This window comes from Hypanus sabinus, chromosome 5, assembly GCF_030144855.1.
Source record: "Hypanus sabinus isolate sHypSab1 chromosome 5, sHypSab1.hap1, whole genome shotgun sequence".
Taxonomy (NCBI): Eukaryota; Metazoa; Chordata; class Chondrichthyes; order Myliobatiformes; family Dasyatidae; genus Hypanus; species Hypanus sabinus.
The window spans coordinates 160,078,429-160,100,361 of NC_082710.1; the positions used below are offsets into that span (position 1 = coordinate 160,078,429).

The window sequence follows — 21,933 nt, forward strand, 5'->3', positions numbered from 1 at the left end:
AGCAAGGTCTGGATGGTGGGGGACCTTGATGATGGAAGCTACTTTCCTGCAACAGTGCTCCTTGTCACAGGAAAGCAAAACACTTGGAGTACTGTGTACAGATCTGGTTACTACACTGCAAGAAGGATGTGGTAGCAATAGAGAGAGTGCAGAGGAGATTCACCGGGATGATGCCTGGAGCGCAGGGCTGTAGTTATGGTGTTTGCATGGAATTGTGACTCCCCATATGAGAGAAGGATTGGATCAGCAGTGTTTGGTCTCACAGTCACCTGGACCAGATTGACTACACCACAAGGTTCTGAAATTGGTAGCTGAAATTATTGTGGAGACATTAGGAATGATCTTTTGAGAATCAATAGATTCAGGAATGAATCCAGGGGATTGGAAAATTGCAAATATTTCTCCATTCTTTAAGAAGGGAGGGAAGCAGAAGAAAGGAAATTATAGGCCAGCTAGCCTGACCTCAGTTGTTGGGAAGACATTGGATTCCATTATTAAGGATGATGCTTTGAGATGCTTGAAGGCACATTGTAAAATAGGCCAGCAGAATTTTCGTAAGGGAAAATTGTGCCTGAAAAATCTGTTGGAATTCTTTGAGGAAATTACAGGCAAAATAGACAACGAAGAGTCAATGGACGTAGTTTACTTGGATTTTCAGAAGTCCTTTGACAAGTTGCTACACATGAGGCTGCTAAACAAGTTAAGAACCTTTAGCATTACAGGAAAGATACTAGTACGGATAGAAGATTGGCAGACTGGCAGGAGGAAAGGAGTGTGAACAAAGGGGGCTTATTCTGGTTGGCTGCCAGCGACACAACACATCTGGGGCAGGGAGAATTCTGAGAGAAGGAAGAGCAGCAGAGATCAGCACAAGGGACTGCAAGCCCTGGAATCTGGAGCAAAGCAAACTGCTGAAGAGAGTCAGTGGAGTTTTCAATCAAAGCAAGAGGCTAAAGCATCACAGAGGGAAAGTCTTTTTTTCCTTTCTTTAACTGATCGGGGAAAAGAGGCTAGACTGCACAGGCCCGTGACATAGCACGCCAGGGTTTAAAAGGAAGACCACCATATACAGCAGCCATCATCATAGCGGACTGTTAGAATGGGACTGCTTTGGCTCAATCAGGCTTCGGTGAGAAACAGGCAGAGGCGAGGGTAGGTTCCAGTAAGTTTCTGTTTTCTTCTTTTTTTGTTCAGACTAGAGAATATGCCAGGCTGGATGTTGGAATGCTCCTTTTGCAGGATGAGGGAAGTCAGGGAGACCTCCGGTGTCCCTGACAACGATACCTGCAAGAAGTGCATCCAGCTGCAGCTCCTAACAGTTAGGGAACTGGAGCAGGAGCTGGATGACCTCCGGATCATTCGGGAGACTGAGCAGTTTATAGATAGTAGCTTACAGGAGGTAGTTACACCTAAGAAACAGGGCACAGGTAATTGGGTTACTGTCAGGTGAGGGAAGGTGAAAGGGCAGGTAGTGCAGGGTTCCCCTGTGGCCATTCCCCTCCAAAACAGGTATACCGATTTGGATGCTGTTGGGGGGGATGACTTACCTGGGACAAGCTGCAGCAGCCGGATCTCTGGCACTGAGTCTGGTTCTGCAGTGCAGAAGGGAGGGAGGAAGTAGAGGAGAGCGGTAGAGATAGGGGACTCCATAGTCAGGGGTACAGACTGGAGATTCTGTGGTCATGACAGAGACTCCCAGGTGGTTTGTTGCCTCCCAGGTGCCAGGGTCAGGAATGTCTCTGATCACGTGCATAGCATTCTGAGGTGGGAGGGTGATCAGCTGGATGTCGTGGTACACATCAGTACCAATGACATAGACAGAAAGAGTCAGGAGATCCTGAACAGTGAGTACAGAGAGCTTGGTAAGAATTTGAAAAACCAGACCTCGAGGGTAGTAATCACCGGATTGCTGCCCGTGCCACGTGCCAGTGAGGGTAAGAGTAGGGTGCTCTGGCAGATGAACACATGGCTGAGAAACTGGTGTAGGGGGCTGAGTTTCAGATTTCTGGATCATTGGGACCTCTTCTGGGGCAGGTGGGACCTGTACAAGAGAGACGGGTTACATCTGAACTACAAGAGGATCAATATACTTGCAGGGAGGTTTGCTAGTATTATTGGGGAGGATTTAAACTAGATTTGCAGGGGGATGGGAACCAGAGTGCCAGAGTAGATAGTGGAACGGGGGTAAAAATAAATGATGTTAGTAGTTCATGCAAAGTCACAAATAGTGAGGTTGTGCGTGGTGGTAATAATCTTCTGAGGTGTGTATATTTCAATGCGAGGAGTATTGTGAGGAAGGCTGACGAGCTGAGGGCCTGGATTGACACGTAGAATTATGACATCATAGCCATTAGTGAAACTTGGCTACAGGAGGGGCAGGACTGGCATCTCAATGTTCCAGGGTTCCAACGTTTCAGATGTGATAGAGGCAGAGGGATGAAGGGTGTGGGGGTGGGGGTGTCTTTGTTAGTCAGGGAAAATATTACAGCAGTGCTTCGGCAGGACAGATTAGAGGGCTTGTCTACTGAGGCCACATGTGTGGAGCTGAGAATCAGGAAAGGTACGACCACATTAATAGGGTTGTATATATGTGGTCATATTACGAACTTAACAAACTTAACAAATTTAATCTGTTCTTCAACAGATTTGACACTGTGGCCCCTGCCCATCCCCCACATGATTCATCTGTTGTTGGCCCCCAACCAACACATATTCCACTCTCCCCTCCTACCCCTCCTCACAGCCCCCACCCTGCACTCCTGACTGTACCCCTCCCACACCTGAAACCACCACGGTGGGCTTCACAGCTGATCAGTTGAAAAGACAGCTGAAACGTCTCCACCCAAGCAAGGCTGCAGGTCCGGATGGTGTCAGCCCCAGGGTGCTCAAAGCCTGTGCCCCCCAGCTATGTGGAGTACTTCACCATGTCTTCAACCTGAGCCTGAGTCTCCACAGGGTTCCTGTGCTGTGGAAGATGTCCTGCCTCGTTCCTGTACTGAAGACGCCACGCCCCAGTGGCTCCAATGACTACACACCGGTGGCATTGACCTCCCACATCATGAAGACCCTGGAGAGACTTGTTCTAGAGCAGCTCTGGCCTATGGTTAGGCCACACTTAGACCCCCTCCAGTTTGCCTATCAGCCCCAACTAGGAGTTGAGGATGCCTTCGTCTACCTGCTGAACCGTGTCTACGCCTACCTGGACAAGCCGGCGAGCACTGTGAGGGTCATGTTTTTTGACTTCTCCAGTGCGCTCAACACCATCAGCCCTGCTCTGCTGGGTAAGAAGCTGACAGTGATGTAGGTGGATGCTTCCCTGGTGTCATGGATTATTGATTACCTGACTGGCAGACCACAGTACGTGTGCTTGCAACACTGTGTGTCAGACAGAGTGGTCAGCAGCACTGGTGCTCCACAGGGGACTGTCCTGTCTCCCTTTCTCTTCACCATCTACACCTCAGACTTCAACTACTGCACAGAGTCTTGCCATCTTCAGAAGTTTTCTGATGACTCTGCCATAATTGGATGCATCAGCAAGGGAAATGAGGATGAGTACAGGGCTACGGTGGGAAACTTTGTCACATGGTGTGAGCAGAATCATCTGCAGCTTAATGTGAAAAAGACTAAGGAGCTGGTGGTGGACCTGAGGTGGGCTAAGGCATCCATCCAAGGGGTCAGTGTGGACATAATGGAGGATTACAAATACCTGGGGATACCGTTACGTACCCCGTAACTGGGTTGTCAAACCAGCAAAAATGGAACTCTCGTTGGAGTCTGTAATTACTAGAAACTAATAAGGTTTATTAGCAAATTAAGTAATACAGTACAGTAAATGCAAGGATATAAATGTAACAGGTTAGCAATGATAATATACATGTATACACAGAAATATGGGAATAAGAATCAGATAAGCTCTATTGAAGTCTAGGGGTAAATGATCAGTCTTCCAGTGAAGCAGAGTTCAGGTCGGTTTAGTGTAATTTGAGATAGTTGCCATGGTACCGTTGGAGAGAGAGACAGAGTGTGAGAGATACCGCTGAAATTTCAGGCAAACCTTCCGTCGTCTTCTCATCCCGTTGTGGTCACCGACTGTGACCCCTCCGTTCCAGCTGCGACCATTGTCCCGTTGTGGTCACCGACTGTGACCTCTCCGTTCCAGATGTGACCATTGTCCCGTTGTGGTCACCGACTGTGACCCCTCCATTCCAGCTGCGACCGTTGTCCCGTTGTTGTCACCATCTGTGACCCCTCTATTCCAGATGCGACCGTTGTCCTGTTGTTGTCACCGACTGTGACCCCCTCCATTCCAGATGCGACCGTTGTCCCGTTGTGGTCACCGACTGTGACCCCTGCATTCCAGCTGCGACCGTTCTTCCGTGGTGAACCCGTCACCCAGCCGAGGGTGGACACACGACAGGTCCCCACCGGTCGTACCTTTACACCCTGTGAGCCTCTGGCCGATTCCCACGAATCGGTCCTCCAAACTCCCACCAACTTGTGGGGGCACAATGCTCTCTTCAGGGTCTCATGGCATGTCTCCCCGTGTGTTAGCAAACCCACTAATTTATCCCCCCACCCCCCGATGGGGTATCACCTGTCCATCAAACTTCACCGCTTCCTTTCATCTCAGCAGGAGTGTTACAGAGCAGTTCATGTTCAAAGCAAAATGTCCGCAGTGGTATCACTGCAGATGCCTAACGTGTCTCTCTCTCATTATCTCTCTCTTATTAGCATTTTGAATGACTCTCCTTTATCTCTCTCTCTCTCTCTCTCTCTCTCTCTCTCTCTCTCTCTCTCTCTCTCTCTCTCTCTCTCTCGTGATCTCTTTCTCATTAGCTCTTTGGATGGCTCTCTTTTATCTCTCTCTTATTTATCAGCATCCATTCTGCAGCTCTGCTTGGCTTCTCACAGAACAATATGATTGGACAATAAACTGGACTGGTCAAAGAACACTGAGGGTGTCCACAAGAAGGGTCAGAGCCGTCTCTATTTCCTGAGGAGACTGAGGTCTTTTAACATCTGCCGGACGATGCTGAGGACGTTCTACGAGGCTGTGGCGGCCAGTGCTATCATGTTTGCTGTTGTGTGCTGGGGCAGCAGGCTGAGGGTAGCAGACACCAACAGAATCAACAAACTCATTCGTAAGGCCAGTGATGTTATGGAGGTGGAACTGGACTCTCTGATGGCGGTGTCTGAAAAGAGGATGCTGTCCAAGTTGCATGCCATCTCAGACAATGACTCCCATCCACTCCATAACGTGCTGGTTAGGCACAGGAGTACATTCAGCCAGAGTCTCATTCCACCGAGATGTAACACTGAGTGTCATAGGAAGTCATTGCTGCCTTTGGCCATCAAACTTTACAACTCCTCCCTCGGAGTGTCAGACACCCTGAGCCAATAGGCTGGTCGTGGACTTATTTCCACTTGGCATGATTAACTGATTATTATTTAATTATTTATGGTTTTATATTGTTATATTTCTTCACTATTCTTGGTTGGTGCGGCTGTAACGAAACCCAATTTCCCTCAGGTTCAGTAAAGTATGTCTGTCTGTCTGTCTGTCTGCCTGTACTATAGACCACCCAACAGTCAGCAAGAATTGGAGGAGCAACTCTGCAGAGAAATAACAGACAATTGCAGGAGACAGAAAGTTGTGATTGTAGGGGATTTTAATTTTCCACACATTGTTTGGGACTCCCATACTGTTAAAGGTCTAGATGGGTTAGAGTTTGTAAAATGTTTTCAGGAAAGTTTTCAAAATCAATATATAGATGTACCAACTAGGGAGGATGCAATATTAGATCTCCTATTAGGAAATGAGTTAGGGCAGGTGATGGAAGTGTGTGTAGGGGAACACTTTGGTTCCAGTGATCATAACGTCATTAGTTTCAACTTGATCATGGATAAAGATAGATCTGGTCCTCGGGTTGAAGTTCTTTTCTTTCTTTTCTTTTTACAATATTTTTATTCAGAAAAAAAAAGATTTACAGAGTGCAACACATAGATACATCTCAGTATAACTTGTGTACATTCATATATTGTGATAAAATTGATCAAAATGTTAGAGCATAACACATAAAGGTATACCACTCTGTAATCAAAAATTCAAAGATAGGTCATACATCATAAACGAAATGTTTTATATATTTAAAAAAGTCAACCCCCTACCAACTACGAAAGAAAAAAGCTGATGGATGATAATAGATAAATTAGAAAAGAAAACATATTCACTTAAGAAGAGAAGATAAAAATATACGTAAAAGTCTGTGCACTGTTAAACTTTATAATTTGGAAAAGTAATTTAGGAAAGGTCCCTAAATATCATAAAAAGATTGTTTCTAATTTAAGACTGAGCAGTGGATCTTTTCTAAATTTAAATAAGACATGATATCACATAGCCATTGAAGATGTGTAGGAGAGGTAGACTCCTTCCATTTAAGCAAGATTGCTCTCCTTGCTAAAAGAGAGGTAAAAACTAAAACCTGTAGGTTAGAAGTATTTAAAGTTATATCTTCATCTGCAATAATACCAAACAAGGCAGTAAGGGGATTTGGGTCAAGTTGGACCCTAAAAAGTTGTGAAAAGGGATGGAATACTTCCCACCAAAACTTTTCAATTTTAGGGCAAAACCAAAACATATGAATTAAAGAGGCATCAGCAGAGTTGCATTTATTACAAAGTGGAGAAACATTTGTATAAAAACTGGACAGCTTCTGTTTAGAAATGTAAGCTCTATGAACCACTTTAAATTGTAGAAGAGAATGACGAGCACAGAAAGATGATTTATTAACCCATTTAAGAATTTTATTCCATCTATCATCAGAAATCTGACAATTTAGCTCATCCTCCCAAGCTTCTTTTATATTATCTAAAAAGTCTTGTCTAGATTCAATCAACAAGTTAGAGATACCGGTAATAGAACCATTAACAAAAGGTTTTAAATTTAAAAGATCGTCCAGTAAATTTTTTATCAGGACCTATAGGAAAAGTAGTTAATTGGAAACGTAACAAATCTCTAATTTGAAGGTATCTGTAAAAATGTATTTTTGGGAGTGCAAATTTAGTTGACAATTGGTCAAATGAAGCAAGAGATCCTGAGACAAACAGGTCCCAAAAACACTTAATACCTAGTTCATCCCAATCCTTAAAGACTTTATCAGTCATGGAAGGGATAAAAAATAATTAAGGAGAATGGGAGATGATAATGAAAAATATGCTAAACCAAAAAATTTCCTAAATTGAGACCAAATCCTTAAAATTTGCTTAACAATTATGTTATCTGTTATTTTGTTTGCTGAAAAAGAAGAATATGATCCAAGAAGAGAGACAATAGAGGAATTTTTTACAGAATTAACTTCTAAGGAGAACCATGATGGGCAATTTTTACGATAAATATAAAAAGACCAGAAAGTAATATTCCTTATATTGGCAGCCCAATAGTAAAACCTAAAATTGGGTAGGGCTAATCCATCCATCTCTTTATTTCTTTGTAGGTAAACTTTACTTAAATGAGCTTGCTTATTATTCCAAATATAAGATGTTAAAATTGAATCAAAAGAATCAAAGTAGGTCTTAGGAATGAAAATAGGTAAGGCCCGAAAAAGATATAAAAATTTAGGAAGAATCTTCATTTTAATCGAATTAATTTGGCCAATTAGAGATAAGGAAAGAGGAGACCATTTAGAAAGCGTCTTTTTCACATTATTCAATAAGGGGTTTAAGTTTTCTTTAAATAAATTCTTGAAGTTTTTAGTAATTGTTACACCTAGATATGTAAATTGACTTGTAACAACTTGGAATTGAAATTTGGCATTTGACAATATTAGATCATTTAAAGGAAATAACTCGCTTTTATGTAAGTTCAGCTTAAATCCTGAAAAAGAACTAAACTGAGAAATTAAAGAAAGAACAGAAGGTAATGAAGTTTCAGTGTTAGAGATAAAAAGTAAAATATCATCAGCGTATAATGAAATTTTATGAGTCATACCTTCCCTTAGTATATCAGAAATGTCCTTAGATTCTCAAAATGCTATTGCTAAGGGTTCTATAGCTAAAGCAAAAAGTAAAGGACTAAGAGGGCAACCTTGTCTAGTTCCCTGCTGTAATTTAAAGGGCTTAGAAATTTGAGAGTTAGTAATAACCTGAGGGGTAGGAGACAAGTAAATTAATTTAACCTAACAAATAAAATTTGGTCCAAAATTAAACTTTTCTAAGGTCTTAAAAAGATAATTCCACTCAATCCTATCAAAGGATTTTTCTGCATCTAAGGATAATATACACTTTGATAGTTTTTTGGATGGTGAATATATCACATTCAATAACCGACATATATTAAAATGTGAGTAACGATTTTTAATAAATCCTGTCTGGTCATGTGATATAATAGATGGTAAAATATTTTCAAGTCTTTGAGCTAAGATTTTGGATAAGGTTTTTGCATCAAAATTTAATAAAGAGATCGGTCTGCATGAAGAACATTCAGCTGGATTTTAAATTTCTCTTTAAATAAGAGAAATAAAAGCTTCATAAAAAGATTGAGGGAGTTTACCTGATTTAAAGAACTTTGATAAAACAGAGGATAAATAAGGTGTAAGTAACGTAGTGAAAGTTTTATAAAGCTCCCCAGGAAAGCCTTCAGGTCCTGGGGTCTTACCAGAATGTAAAGCACGTATAGCCTCAGCCACTTCTTCATTGGAAATAGGCTTTCTTCATTTTTCTTTGTTACTGTTGGGAAAGGGTTTCTTCTTTTTGTTAACTAGCAGGAATGCTAATTTACTGATAACCAGAATGGTATTCCTTTGTAAACCAAATGGGGATTAATGCTCTTTCTTCTGAGTCTGTAAGCTTTTGTTGACGGGCTTTTAGGCAGATCGGCACGAGGGGGTCGAGAGAGAGGACGCAATGCTGTAAGTTGGGCGAGGATCGGACCCCAAGCGGGGGTCCGAGGCCGGGAGTTTCTCCAAGGAGGGGAGATGAAGCTAGATGTGCTCGGAGGGTCCTGAGCTGTGAGTCGAGGAGTTCGGAGGGTCCTGAGCTGCGAGTCGAGGAGTTCGGAGGGGATCGAATGGTGGCCAGAAGACTTCAGAAATTGAGTTCCAACGGTTGTGCACGAAGTGGTTTGGACTTTGATAAGTTTAGCGCCTTTTCTTTATTTTTTTTCTCTTCATATATACTGTATCGTTATTAATCACTTAGTTATAGTAACCTTTATAAATTGTACTCATTTAATCGCATATGGTGTACTGTCTGTTTTTGGGTGAGGCAGGGACATCACACAGCATCCACACCAGCTGATTACCCAGTTTGGCGGGGCCGAAGGCTGCTCCCCCTAGACAAGAATAAGCTGAGCAAGCCTGAGGCGACCCAGGGGGTTACACCTGATTTAAGGAACTTTGATAAAACAGAGGATAAATAAGGTGTAAGTAACATAGTGAAAGTTTTATAAAACTCCCCAAGAAAGCCATCAGGTCCTGGGGTCTTACCAGAATGTAAAGCACGTATAGCCTCAGCCACTTCTTCATTGGAAATAGGCTGATCTAACTGTATTAGGCTATCAGCAGACAATGTAGGAATGTTGATATTACTGAAAAAAGCATTTATATAGGTATCATCTGAAGAGTCAGACTGATACAACTTAAGGTAAAAGGCTTTAAATACGTTGTAAATTTCAGAATGGTCGGATATCTTAGTATCATTATCTTTAACAATTTCTGTGATTTGACGATTAACTGTAAAATATTTTAAGTGATTGGCTAATAAACTACCTGTTCTATCTCCATGAATGTAAAATTGAGTTTTATCTCTCAACAGCTGTCGTTCAATTGGGTAAGTCAGCAGAAGATTATACTTGGATTGGATTTCAATACGCTTATTATATATAGTTGGATCTGGAGATAGGGCATACTTTCGATCAAGATCTTTTAATATCGCTGCTAGGTCAGACCTTTCTTTGTCAGCTTTTTTCTTTATATAGTTAGAGTAAGAGATCATTTCTCCACGAATATAGGCTTTAAAAGTATCCCAGCAGTATCTCCTTTAACTTTTTCTTTAAAGTGTTACGAGTGATGAATAGACCTGATGGACAATGGGGTGGAGAGTTAACCATCCCCCTCTGAGAAACACGAACTATTACTGTTGCTATGCTGATCATGAGAAAGAGAGACGGAAAAACAAGTAAGAACATCAGCGACAGATAAGAGAGAGGGGGAAATTGCTGATTAACCATATTATGACTCCTTTTTGAATTACTTACTGTTTCGCTGCAAGGACAATAGTTTGCTCATAAACATTCCTCAGTGGATTGAAGGAGTAGTCTTATTTGATGGACACAGTCATTCAGGAGTGATGGATAGCTGAGTCCCCGTGAGTAGGGATAAAAGACAGGTCTGGAGAGACACCCTCCAGACACGCCAGTGGACACCGATTGAGTGTTGGAACCCACAAGAAAGGTGGGGGCTTTGAAGACTGAACCAGGAGGTCAGTCATTAAGGCAATCAGTGTTAATGCAGAGCCAGTGGGGACTTGTGTGCGTGTCCACTCATGCCAGAGTGATGAGTCCACCACAGAAGAATGGTCTGGCAGAAGGACGGAGAGGTCATAACTGAACGACCACACTAATATGATGGATGAAGAAAGAAAAGGTACGTTTGCCTGACTGTAGCTGTTACATCTTGCTCGCTCTCTCTCTCTCTCCAACGATTACAATACAACAACTATAACTACATCAGCACTCATGAACTGAACTGAACTTTATACTTTTCTATGAGAATTTATTTACCCTAGATGTCGATAGAGCTTGTTTATTATTGATTATTATTATTCCTACACTCTTAGGTTTATTACTGCTAACTGGTTTTATATGTATATGTGCATTATTGATATGGTTTTGCTCATTTTTATTAATAAACACCTTTAGTATAGTACCACCAGACTCCAACGAATTCTTCTTTCTCTGCTGGTTAGACACCCAGTTACAGGGTACGTAACAATAGAAAAAAGTAATATGGTTTTCCAAAAACTTTAGAAAATTTTTACCAGATAACAATGATAAGTTAAAATGCCAACTTCTATTTGGTACAGAGTAAACAGGTATTTGTAAAACCAGAAGCACAGGTGCATGATCAGACAAAGCAATCTCCTTATAATTGCAGGATCGTACCAGTGGAAGCAAGTTTCTATCTATAAAAAAGTAGTCAATCCGAGAGTACATATGATGAACCTGAGAGAAATATGAATATTCCTTTTCTTGGGGGTGTAAAAAACACCACATGTCGAGAATACCACATTGAAATAGAAAGGATTTAAAAAGTAGGATTGATTTATTAGTGACAGGGGTTTTACTTGAAGAGCAATCTAATATAGGGTAAAGCCAAAAATTAAAATCTCCACCCATCACTAAGGAATACCGATTCAAATCAGGCAGAAAAGAGAAAAGACGTTCAAAGAACAAAGAGTCATCTGTATTTGGAGTATATACATTCACAAATACGATTAGTTTATTCTCAAGACTACCCGAAACAATAACAAAGCACCCATTTGTATCAGAAATTTCATTATGTTGAATAAGGGATACATTCTGATCAAACAGGATAGAGACGCCTCTCGATCTAGATTGAGAGGGTGAGTGAAAATGTATACCCTTCCATCCTTTGAAAAAGTGTGAAATATCATCTTTACGAATATAGGTTTCTTGGAGAAAGATTATACGAGTTTTAAGTTTCTTGATATGAGAAAATCTTATTTTGTTTAACAGGGTTATTTAGACCTTTCACATTAAAGCTGAGTATATTAATAAAATAATCCATCAAGTATCCTTTAGTAATGTATAAAAGGTAATCACAGACATGTAGATAGCGAATAAATAAAACAGTAAAAACCTCCAATCAGCGTTCTGGAAGAACCCATTTCTCCCCTCTCTCCCCCCAAAGAGAAAAATCAGCCAAGGGAGGCTGAAGACGAATTCTAACGTTTCCAAACCAAAACTCCGGTGGCTCCAAAAAAAATGTATAGCTGTGCTGAATAAATGATTGTAAATATATTTATACAAAAACAAAATATCAAAGTAAATAAGTTCGCTATTTACGAGAAAAAGCCATGGGAAAATATAAGTATTAGTCTCGGTAAAGAGGAAAGACAGATAAGGAAAATCAATAAGTAAAACAACATATACTCGCAGGTGCAAAAAAAAGTAAAGAAACAAATAGAAAATAATTTAGAAAGGGAAGAGGTTTAGATAACTTCCTACATGACTAATTTAAGGCATTCAAGGGAGAAAAAAAACAAAATGACAAAATGTAAAATAATGAAAAAAAACAAAAACCAGCAATAGAATATTGTATACTATTGAAAAACAGTAAAAGACCGAAAAGTGTATAAATAATCAAAAGAGGAAAAATCTGAATGAATTTAAAGTAAAGCAAAACACCCTATAGTTTCATTCCTCAGTAATTACTACATGTACACCCTACATAATTACTTTCAGTCAAGTTATTAAAAGGAAGGTAAAAATAAAAATAACACTGAGAGAGTATAACATTTTGTTTAAAAACAGCTGCGAGAAAGTAACAGTAGAGGACCCACATAAAGGCGGAAATCAACAAAAGAGAAAATGGATGCAGTCTGCCTACATGTTTTGTATAGTTTGAAAGATAACAAGGTGCCAGTTATTTAATCAAACAAATGATTATGACTTCGTAAAACCAAGAAACCTTGTTATCAACAAAGTGCCAATTACTTGATTGAACACCTGAAATTAAAACATTTAGCGTAAAGCAACTCAAGGTTGAATTTAAGCATGAAGACTATGTAAAAATTTCTCAGCTTCTTCAGGCTTCGTAAACCAAGAAACCTTATTATCAGAAGTAGTAACCTTGAGTTTACACTGATCTCCGAGAGAAAGGCAACAGCCAAGCTTAAAAAGATAAGACGTGACCTCTTGAAAAGCCTGTCGAGCTCTTAAAACTTCCAGTGGATAATCTTGAACGATCTGAAACTGTTGATCACAAAATTCTAATATGCGTTTCTTTCTTGATTCATGAGGGATCTGTTCTTTAATCTGATAGTCATAAAAGCGAATGATAATAGAGCGAGGTTTGGCAGGATCCCAATTAGGCAGGGTAACTCGGTGAACGCGCTCAGATTTTGGTAGTTCCAATAGTATATCAGGGAATAAATCTTTCAGCATTTGAGCACAAAAATCGATAGGTTGATTACACTCCAGTTTTTCAGGAAGCCCAAGGATTCTGATATTGCACCTTCGGTTCCTGGTCTCCAAATCTGACAGTTTCTTCAGTAACGCGTCGTATTTTTTAAGTTGTTCCTCAAAAATTTTCTTGAAACCTTTGATATCCTTCTGCAATACCGGCAGATATTCTTCGTGTAGCTTAATATGAATTTCATGGTCATTCACAATCTGCTGTATACTTCCAAGTTTCCGATTAAGCGTTTTCAGTTCAGATTTAACCAGGCCGAAGGAATTCTGTAACAAGTCAAACTTGGATTCCAAGTCATCCAGTTTATCCAATTTTTCGAGTCTCTCTGACAGTTGTTGAGACATTTCAGCCAAAGTCTCTAAAGTAACCTCTTTTCTAGAGTGTTTTCTACTCATGGTGCTCTCACTGAGATAGGTTTAAACAGCAAAGTAAGCAAATAATTTTGGAGCACGTAGCTACTGCAACCTACTCCATTACAGTCTGTCTGAAGTTCTAAACTGGAAAAAAGGCCAAATTTGAAGAAATGAGAAAGGATCTAAAAAGCGTAGATTGGGACAGGTTGTTCTCTGGCAAGGATGTGATTGGTAAGTTGGAGGCCTTCAAAGGAGAAATTTTGAGAGTGCAGAGTTTGTATGTTTCTGTCAGGTTTAAAGGCAAAAGGAACAAGAATAAGGAACCTTGGTTCTCGAGGGATATTGGAACTCTGATAAAGAGGAGGAGAGAGATATATAACACGTATAGGCAACAGGGAGGAAATAAGATGCTTGAGGAGTATAAAAAGAGTAAGAAAATACTTAAGAAAGAAATCAGGAGGGCTAAAAGAAGACATGAGGTTGCTTTGGCAGTCAGGGTGAAGGATAATCCTAAGAGCTTCTACAGGTATGTTAAGAGCAAAAGGATAGTAAGGGATAAAATTGGTCCTCTTGAAGATCAGAGTGGTCGGCTATGTATGGAACCAGAAGAAATGGGAGAGATATTAAATGGGTTTTTTGCATCTGTACTTACTAAGGACACTGGAATGGAGTCCATGGAAACAAGGCAAAAAGTAGGGAGGTCATAGAACTTCCTCCTCTTTACAGATTAAAGAGTTAGTTTTTGTGCATAATTTTTTTTCTTTTTCTTTTTTCTGTTTTTTTTATTATATATTATGATATACCTAGATTTGCCTTGTTTATTTATATATTGTATTGTCCATGATTTGGGAATACTCATTTATACTGCAATCATTGCTTATGTATTCTTTCATGTGTAGTTGAAATGTGTATGTTTGTAATCCCATTATCTATGTATCAATTGTATTTTGTTGATATTAATAACAATAATAAAAAGATTGAAACAGAAAGAAAGAAAGATTAAAGAGGAGGAGGTGCTTGCTGTCTTGAGGAATATCAGAATAGATAAATCCCCAGGACCTGACAGGACATTCTCTCGTACCTTGAGGGAGACTAGTGTTGAAATTGCAGGGGTCCTGGCAGAAATATTTAAAATGTCGATATCTACGGGTCAGGTGCCAGAGGATTGGAGGATAGCTCATGTAGTTCTGTTGTTTAAAAAAGGCTCAAAAAGAAAGCTGGGAAATTATAGGCCGGTAAGTTTGACATCGGTAGCAAGTAAATTATTGGAAGGAATACTAAGAGATAGGAACAACAAGTATTTGGATAGACAGGGACTTATTAGAAACAGTCAGCATGGCTTTGTGCATGGTAGGTCATTTTTAACCAGTCTATTAGAGTTCTTCGAGGAAGTTACCAAGAAAGTGGATGAATGGAAGGCAGTGGATGTTGTCTACATGGACTTCAGTAAGGCCTTTGACAAAGTCCCGCATGGCAGGTTAGTTAGGAAGATTCAGACACTAGGTATACATGGAGAGGTAGTAAATTGGATTAGACATTGGCTCAATGGAAGAGAGTGGTAGTGGAGGATTGCTACTCTGAGTGGAGGCCTGTGACTGGTGGTGTGCCACAGGGATCAGTGCTGGATTCATTGTTATTTGTCATCTATATCAATGATTTGGATGATAATGTGGCAAATTGGATCAGCAAATTTGCTGATGATACAAAGATTGGAGGTGTAGTGGACAGTGAGGAAGGTTTTCAAAGCTTGCAGAGGGATTTGGACCAGTTGGAGGAATGGGCTGAAAAATGGCAGATGGAGTTTGATACGGACAAGTGTGAGGTATTGCACTTCGGAATGTCAAACCAAGGTAGAACATACAAGGTATATTGTAAGACACTGAGGAGTGCAGTAGAACAGAGGGATCTGGGAGTACAGATACATAATTTCCTAAAAGTGGCATCACAAGTAGATAGGGTCATAAAGAGAGCTTTTGGTACATTGGCCTTTATAAATCAAAGTATTGAGTACAAGAGTTAGAATGTAATGGTGAGTTTGTATAAGACATTGGTAAGACCGAATTTGGAGTATTGTGTGCAGTTTTGGTCACCTAATTACAGGAAGGATATTAATAAGGTTGAAAGAGTGCAGAGAAGGTTTACAAGGATGTTGCCGGGACTTGAGAAACTGAGTTACAGAGAATGGTTGAATAGGTTAGGACATTATTCCCTGGAGTGTAGGAGAATGAGGGGTGATTTGATAGAGGTGTATAAAATTATGATGGGTATAGATAGAGTGAATGCAAGCAGGCTTTTTTTACTGAGGCAAGGGGGAGAAAAGAAAACAGAGGTTATGGGTGAAGGGGGAAAAGTTTAAAGGGAACATTAGCGGGAGCTTCTTCACGCAGAAAGTTGTGGGAGTGTGGAATGAGCTGCCAGATGAAGTGGTAAATGCGGGCTCACTTTTGACATTTAACAAAAACTTGGACAGGTATATGGATGCGAGCCATTTGGAGGAATATGGCCCAAGTGCAGGTCAGTGGGACTAGGCATAAAAATGGTTCAGCATAGCCAAGAAGGACCAAAAATCCTGTTTCTGTGCTGTCATGTTCTATGGTTCTATGATGAGGCAGCACCTGTGGAGGGGGCATGTACACTCAATGTTTCGTGTCAAAAACCTTCACCTGGACAGAGGGAGTAGAGGGTAGATGGTCAGTATAAAGTGGAAGGAGAAGGGCAAGAGCTGACAGGCAATAGGTGAAGCAGACGGAGTGGAGATAACAACGGGGACTGGGAGGTGAGAGGTGGAGGTAGTGGTAGAAACTGATAGGAGAGGAAGGTGAGCAGAGTCTGGCTGCACTGATGGTGTAAAAGTAGTGTCATGGGATTTTCCTTAGCATCGTCATTAGGTGGCAGATCGTAGATTAATAGGCACACTTGCAAATTACAGTAAACTATACAAATATAACTTATTACAATAGCACTTTGGAGGAATCTATTTGTTTCATTTCCCTGTTTTTGGTGTCTGTCGGGCATTATTTAAGATGGTTTGATGCCAATTCCAGTACACAAGTGTAAAATATGTAACATACAATGAAAGTACTCGGAAAGCAGAGCTACCACAATACTGCAGGATAACAAAACACACTTCTAAAATGCATGCACCGTGGATGAGCAAGCAAGTAAACTGCCTGCTGTCCCAGTAAAGAGACCTTGCTGGTGGCTGGGTATTCATTAGTTCCATGGTCTGAGGGGAGAAGCTGATTCACGGTCTGGCATTCCGAGTCCTGATGCTGCAGTACCTCCTTCTTGATGGTAATGGGTCAAAGAAGTTGTGGGATGGGTAGTGGGGAATCCTCAACAATGCTTTGGGCCCTTCATCTGTTATACTTCTGGTAAATGTCACCAATAAGGATGAAGGAGACCCCAGAGCCCCTTGCGGCGGGTTAAACGATCCTCTGTATGGTCTTGCCATCTACAGCCAGACAGGACACTCTCGATGGTGCTCCTGTAGGAAGTTGTTGGATTGGGGGTGGAGAGTCTGGCATGCCTCTGTCTCCTCAGGAAGTGCAGACACTGCTCTGCTTTTTTGACTAGCCAAGAAATATTGTGGGTCACTGGTGGTTAGATTGTCCATTGTATGCACACCATGTATTGTGGTTAGAACATCCATTGTGTGCAAACCAAGGAACTCTGTGCTCTTCAAGTCAAGTCATGTCAACTCACTTTTTATTGTCATTTTGACCATAATTGCTGGTACAGTACACAGTAAAAATGAGACGACTTTCTTCAGGACCATGGTGCTACATGAAACAACAGAAAGACTACAGTGAACTACATAAAACAACACAAAAACTGCACTAGACTACAGACCTACACAGGACTGCATGAAGTGCACAAAACAGTGCAGATAGTATAATAAAGACAATAGGCACAGTAGAGGGCAGTAGATTGGTGTCAGTCCAGACTCAGGTACTGAGGAGTCCGATGGCTTGGAGGAAGAAACTGTTACATAGTCTGGTTGTGAGAGCCCAAATGCTTTGGTGCCTTTTGTCAGATGGCAGGAGGGAGAAGAGTTTGTATGAGGGGTGAGTGTGGTCCTTCATAATGCTGTTTGCTTTGCGCATGCAGCGTGTAGTGTAACTGTTCGTAATGGTGGGAAAAGAGACCTCGATGATCTTCTCAGCTGACCTCACTATCCACTGCAGGGTCTTGCGATCCGAGATGGTGCAATTTCCAAACCAGGCAGTGAAGCAGCTGCTCAGGATGCTCTCAATACAACCCCTGTAGAATGTGGTGAGGATGGGGGTGGGAGATGGACTTTCCTCAGCCTTCGCAGAAAGTAGAGACACTGCTGGGCTTTCTTTGCTATGGAACTGGTGTTGAGGGATCAGGTGATATTCTCTACCAGGTGAACACCAAAAAATTTGGTGCTCTTAATGATCTCTACCGAGGAGTCATCAATGTTCAGCAGGGAGTGGTCGCTCCGTGCCCTCCTGAAGTCAACAGCCATCTCTTTTGGTTTGGTCACATTCAGAGACAGGCTGTTGTCTCTGCACCAGTCCATTAGCCTCTGCACCTCCTCTCTGTATGCTGACTCATCGTTCACTCTCTCAATAGCAGAGCGTATTGATGTGCAACGGAGTGTGGTCAGGTCATGCCTTCCTGAAGTCCACGCACTTCTCTTTTCTTCTTGACCATGGTGAGACTCAGATTGTTGTTCCCACACCAACTGCCACGCCTCTCAATCTCCTCTCTGTATGCAGATTCATCATTGTTGTTGATGAGGCCAACCGCTGTTGTATCGTCAGTGAAGTTGATGATGTGGTTTGAGCTGGATCTGGCAGAGCAGTCATGAGTCAGCAGGGTGAGCACACAGCCCTGGGGAGCACCAGTGCTCAACGTGATGAAGCTTGAGATGCTGCTGTTAATTTGGACCGACCGGGTTCTTTCCATCAAGAAGTCCAAGTTCCAATTACAGAGAGGGCTGTTGAGTGCCAACGAAGACTGTTTACCCACTAGAACCAGAGGGATGATGGTGATAAATGCCAAGCTGAAGTCGATGAACAGCATCCTGGTGTATGAGGCATCATTATGTAGATGGGACAGAAAAAGAGTGAGGGGGTGGGGTGCTAGTCTATGGGATCCACCAGTTTGAGCAGTGGCTGAGCTGGAAAGGGTCCAGTGTAGCTGGAAGGTGGCATTTTGTATGATCAATTACCAGCCACTTGAAGCACTTCATGATTGTTGAAGTCAGTGCCAATGGGCAGTAATCGTTTAGCCCAGGTACCGTTGCTCTCTTGGGCACCGGAATGATGGTGGCTGCCCTGAAGCCAACAAGGTCAGTGGACTGCTTCAGAGAGCTATTAAAGATGTCTGTTAAGATCTCTGTTAGCGGATCCACAGAGTCCCTTACCACCTGGCCAAGTACTTTTTCGTCTACTCTGCAACTTTGTGTGGGTTTACCCTGGCTAAGGTCCTTCTTAACTTGGCTGCAGCCAGACAGGGTAGCTGTTCCTCAATAGGAAAGGAAGCCTTCCACAATGTCACATCATTCAATATATTCTAAGTCGGGCATTCAGCCCATCAGGAAGGGAAGCATCACTGTCATTCACGCGCAGGTTGGACTTAAAACCAGTTATGACGAAGTCCGGTGACGTCATCGTCAAGAATGGCAACTTAAGTCACTAGGTCCTCAGGAAAAACACGTATTAAGCCCAGTTAACCCATCAAATATAATATTTTTCAAAAATATTTGAACTGAAAGGAGGGGCAAGAATGGGGAAAAAGAATGGAAATAAAAAAAGCAACACTGCGGAGCCTGTGTCCGAGAGGAGAGCAGCGGGCAGCTCTCCTACCCGAATGCATGCTAGCGAGGAGGACGCCAGGCCTCGTTCAGGTGAAGCGGCGAATATCCTCAAAATCCTGAAAGATATAATGGAGGTCCAGAAAGATATAAAGCAGCAGCTCCGCGATATTAAGTCAGTGCTCGCCAGCGTCAATCAAAAAATAGCGGTGGCAGAGACTCGAATTGAGAAGGTGGAAGGTCACGTTCAAAACGTGGAATGGATACTGAGCAAGACAATAAAACTATTAAATCACCAAGAAGGTAAACTGCTTGACCTGGAGGGAAGATCACAGCAGAAAAATATCAGAATCTACAACGTTCCTGAAGGAGCGGAGGGCTCGTCTATCACGGAGTTTGTCGGAAAGTTACTGCGGGACGCGCTGGAGTTTCCCCCAGCTATGAAGCTGGAAGTCGAAAGAGCCCACCGCGCGTTAGTCCCGAAACCTACCCAGGATAGAAAGCCACGATCAATAATAATTAAATTCCTTCGGTACAGCACCAAGGCGGAGATTCTACAAAGGGCCTGGTGTAAGAAGAAGGTGTTTTTCGACCATAAATTAATATATTTCGACCAAGATTACCCCCCTGCGGTTCTGCAGAAATGCAAAGAATACTCTGAAGTAAAGCGAGTACCAAAGCAAAATAAGATTAGATTTCAAACTCCATACCATGCTAAACTTCGAGTGTTTTATGACAACGGGACATGGTTGTACCAGACAGTGGAAGAGGCGACTACAGACATGAAGGCCAGAGGGTTTCCCATCAGCATGACCAAAACAGAGGAAAGCCTGGCTGAGGTATTATCCTGCTCCGCTTGGGAAATAGTACAAGAAATGAGAAGGCAGGAGACGGGAGGAGGCCAAGAGAAATATATCAGGAAGATTTCCTACAGACAGTCCTCACCCCCTTCAGAAGAGTCATAAGGTTTGGCTAACTTTAAAAATGTTGAGAAGCCAATGGAAGCAAAAGTACTCGGTGATATAACTATCTCGAGAAATACTTATTATAATGTGGATTTTATATTACTTAGTTGTTATTCTTTATTCGCTCACTGACTCCTTTTTCCCCACCAAAATGAGAGTATATATATATATATATATACACACACGTGTGTGTGTGTGTGTGTGTGTGTGTGTGTGTGTGTGTGTGTGTGTGTGCATATATGTGTATGTATATATATATTTGTGTGTGTGTGTAGATATATATATATATATATATATATATATATATAGAGGAGTACACAAGGAAAACTTTTCTGTGTAATGGATTTGTTCACTATTATGAATACTGCAATGGGGGCCCTCAACTCACAAGTAGGAGGGGTTATCCCCCACAGCTAGACATTTCCTCTAGCTCAATGCAGGGTCATCTACTACAGACCTCAGCCTTGGAATCACACGTTTGTTGCCATTTTTGTTATTATTTGCGTTTCTTAGTTCTTATTTGTACAGGGAGTAGATCGATTAAGTTTTATTCTAATTTCAATGGTACAGATCCTGACCTCCCTATAAACTGGTCAGAGCTTCCGAGGTGAGGTGACCTCTCCACCCCCCCCCCCCATTCAGGTCACGCACTCTTTTCAATACTAGCGTCAGGCAGGAGGTACAGGAGCCTTAGGTGTCACATCACCAGTTTTAGGAACAGTTTTTACCCTATAATCATCAGGTGGCTGAACTAATGTAGATAACTTCATTCACTTCAACTCTGAACTGATTCCACAACCTGCACTCTGACAAGGACTGTATAGCTCATGTTTTCAGTATTATTTATCTATCTATCTGCCTATTTATTTGCCCATTTATTTCTCATTTGCTTGCTCACTTGTTCATTTATTATCTGCCTGTTTATTTACTTAAATTTACATATTTTCTCTTCTTTTCACATTCAAAGATACCTGAATGCTGGAGATATTCTGGAAAGTCCCTTCTGCACTCGCTGCAAGACTTGCCTGGGTGAGGTCGGAGACCTGAGTAACACATTGCAGCAGGGGCACCAACACAAAATTTAACACCCGTTTTGTACTGCAATCATAATGTCTTGTTAGGTCCTGACTAGTAGTGGATATGACCCAGTCCAACACAGGGAAAGCCCTCCCCACCATTGAACATATCGACATGAAACACTCTCACAGGGAAGCAGTATTCATCATCAGGGACCCCCAACAACCCAGGACACGCTGTCTACTTGCTGCTGCCATCAGGACAAAGGTACAGGGGCCTCAGAGCTCACACCACCGGTTCAGGAAACCCTCAACCATCGAGCTCTTGAACCAAAGGGGATATCTTCACTCAGCATAACTTGCCTCATCACTGAAATGCCCCCACAACCTATGGACTCACTTTCAAGGACCCTCCATTTCATGTTCTCAATATTTGTTTCTTATTTATTTATTATTAATATTTCTTACTCTTTGTATTTGTGCAGCTTGTCTTCTGCACACTGGGTGAACACCCAAGTTGGTGAGGTCTTTCAGTGATTCTATTATGGTTAATATTCAATGGATTTATTGAGTATGCCCACAAGAAAATGAATCTCAGGTCTG

The 21,933-nt window shown here is 41.7% G+C and overlaps 1 protein-coding gene across 1 annotated transcript in view; it reads right to left on the reverse strand.

The window, feature by feature from the left end:
* LOC132394504 (uncharacterized) overlaps nt 1-21,933 on the reverse strand; it is a 64,719-nt gene that overhangs the window by 37,342 nt on the left and 5,444 nt on the right. The window lies entirely within an intron of this gene.